We start from the raw sequence: 2,811 nt of genomic DNA, 5'->3' as shown, positions 1-2,811 counted from the left end.
ACGTGAACACGTATCACTATCATCACCATTGTTGTTTCCACAGCCAGCTCTACAATTATTGTACTAGCTTCGTAAAGAAGGTTTGTGTGATTGTCCTGTGGCTTGCCGGAATTGATTGAATGATTGATTTTTCTTTTCTTTTTAATGTATTGTGGCAGGGGAGGCGTGGTCAAGCGTCGGTCTGTGAATGGAGGGCGGAGTCAGGGAAGGTAAGTGGCAGAATCACTGCACCTGACGGGAATTAACCTGTGTTTGTGTGTCTTCCCCAGTGACCGCGCCCCATAAGAGGAGAGGGAGAGCAGAGAAAGGGGGCTCTCCCCCAACCAGAACACTTGTGTGTGTGTGTGTGTGTGTGTGTGTGTGTGCATGCATGCATGAATGGGAGAATAAATGTAAAGCTGAAAAGCTAAAATAACAGGGTTTTTGCTAACTCAGTTCTGGCCTGCCATGCTTCTGTGCTCCACCCACCTTAAATATTTCTACAGTGGTGCCAAAACCCAGGACAGAGTACAGAAGAGAACAGCCCCATGAAGTCCTCCCCCTTCAAGGACCTGGTCCATGCCCTCACCTCGGCCCAACGGTGCCAGCACCAGGCGCTGGTCGCCCTCCGGATGGAGCAGGAACAATGGTCTGAAGTCCTGGTGCTGGCACAGCAGGAAGATCGCCAGGCGTTCCGGCACCTGCTCGCTTCGGCGGGGTCCACCATCACCACTGCCACGGACCCTCCCCACCTCACCCTAACGAAGATGGGTCCGCATGACGACCCCGAAGCCTTCCTCACTCTTTTTGAGCAGGCAGCAGAGGCATGGGGTTGGCCGGTGGAACAGCACACGGCGTGCCTCCTCCCCCTGCTAACGGGTGAAGCGCAGCTGGCTGCGCTACAGCTCCCCGCCGACAGCCGGCTGGTCTACACCGACCTCCGCAGGGCCGTCCTCCAACATGTGGGGCACACCCCGGAGCAGCAACAGCAGTGCTTCTGCGCACTGCACCTGAAGGAGGTCAGCCGGCCATTCGTGTTTGGCCAGCAACTCCAGGACGCCTGCCGGCGGTGGCTGAGGGCCGACAACCGTGACGCCGTGGGAATCATCGACCTAGTGGCGCTGGAACAATTCATTGCCCAATTTCCGGAACGAATAGCAGAGTGGGTCCAGTGCCATTGCCCGGCGTCGCTGGATCAGGCCATTGAGCTGGCAGAGGACCATATGGTGGCTGTTCCGATGGCAGGACAGCATGTCTCCTCTTCTCCCCTTTCTTCTCTCTCTCTCTCTCTCCCCTTCTATTCCTCATCCTCGCCCCATTCCCCCACCGCAGAGGCTTCTTCCCCGGAATGGTCAGCAAGAATGCTGACCTTCCCGACTTGAGTGATCTTAGATTTATTAAATGACATTGTAGAAGAAAAAAATCTTCTTTTTGGGCTAACACTGTACATACTTGGTCAGCAAGTATGCTGAACTTCCCGACTTATGTGAGCTGTGATTTATGTGAGCTGGAAGATGCTAAGACACTACGGTATACCAGAGAAATTTGTATCTCTAATCCGGAGTACATACAAGGACATGAAATGCAGAGTAGCCCATGCAGGACAGCTAACAGAGAGCTTTGATGTGAGGACAGGAGTACAGCAGGGGTGCTTACTGTTGCCACTTCTTTTCCTCCTGGTTATTGACTGGATCATGAGGACAACTACTAGAGGAAAGAGCAAGGGGATCCAGTGGACACTCTAGATGCAGCTAGAGGATCTAGGTATTGCCGATGACCTGGTACTCCTCTCACACAACCACAAACAGATGCAAGATAAAACAACTCATTTGGACACAACATCAGTCAGTACAAGACTCAAAATCAGCAAAAAGAAGACTGAACTCATGAAGATTAACACTACAAACAGCACACCAGTCACAATTGGAGGGGAAGAATTGAAGGAGGCTGAGTCCTTTGTGTACTTGGGAAGCATAGTAGACCATCAGGGGGGGCATGGATAGAGATGTAACAGCCAGGGTAGGGAAAGCAAGAGCAACCTTCATCATGCTGAAGAATGTCTGGGCCACTAGCATGATACGAGTAGCCACCAAACTCAGGATCTTCAACTCTAATGTCAAGTCAGTACTGCTCTATGTATCTGAGACATGGAGAACAACAAAAGCAACACAGCACAGGACACAAACCTTCATAAACACCTGTCTGAGAAGAATCTTGAAAATCAAGTGGTCAGACAAGCTCAGCAACCTGGAGCTGTAGGATAAAGCAGGACAAAACCCATTTGGAAGCCAGATCCTCAAGAGGAAATGGTCCTGGATAGGGGACACACTCAGGAAGCCACCATCCAGCATTACACACCAGGCCCTAACCTGGAATGCACAGGGCAGAAGAAAGAGAGGAAGGCCAAAAAACAGCTGGAGAAGGGACACAGAGGAGGAGATGAGGAGTATAGGCAACAGCTGGCACAACCTAATGAAGAAGGCCCAAAGACGAGTGCAATGGAGGAACATCATCAATGGCCTATGCTCTGATCGGGGCAAAGGGCCCAAGTAAGTAAGTACGTAAGTACTGTACATACTTGGTCAGCAAGTATGCTGAACTTCCCAACTTATGTGAGCTGGGATTTATTTAATGACAATGATGGTTTTTGTGAGTTTTCTGTCAACATGAACCACTTTTTTTCTGGCCACTTTGACCAATTGGACACTTGGACTTCTCAGTATTGGTACTTGCATTGGTAGCATGCACTGGGGAAAAAATTTTGATTTTGTCAAAAAAAAAATAATATTCATAAATCATATCCATATTCTTTGTGGGCTAACACTGTGCAGG

The 2,811-nt window shown here is 50.0% G+C and overlaps 1 pseudogene; it reads left to right on the top strand.

The window, feature by feature from the left end:
- Positions 1–1,556: 1,556 nt before the first annotated feature.
- LOC132868099 (uncharacterized) lies at positions 1,557–2,532 on the top strand (annotated as a pseudogene).
- Positions 2,533–2,811: the final 279 nt, after the last annotated feature.

Source organism: Neoarius graeffei, chromosome 19 (genome assembly GCF_027579695.1).
Source record: "Neoarius graeffei isolate fNeoGra1 chromosome 19, fNeoGra1.pri, whole genome shotgun sequence".
NCBI classification, from domain to species: Eukaryota; Metazoa; Chordata; class Actinopteri; order Siluriformes; family Ariidae; genus Neoarius; species Neoarius graeffei.
This window is presented reverse-complemented; position numbering and strand designations above follow the sequence as displayed.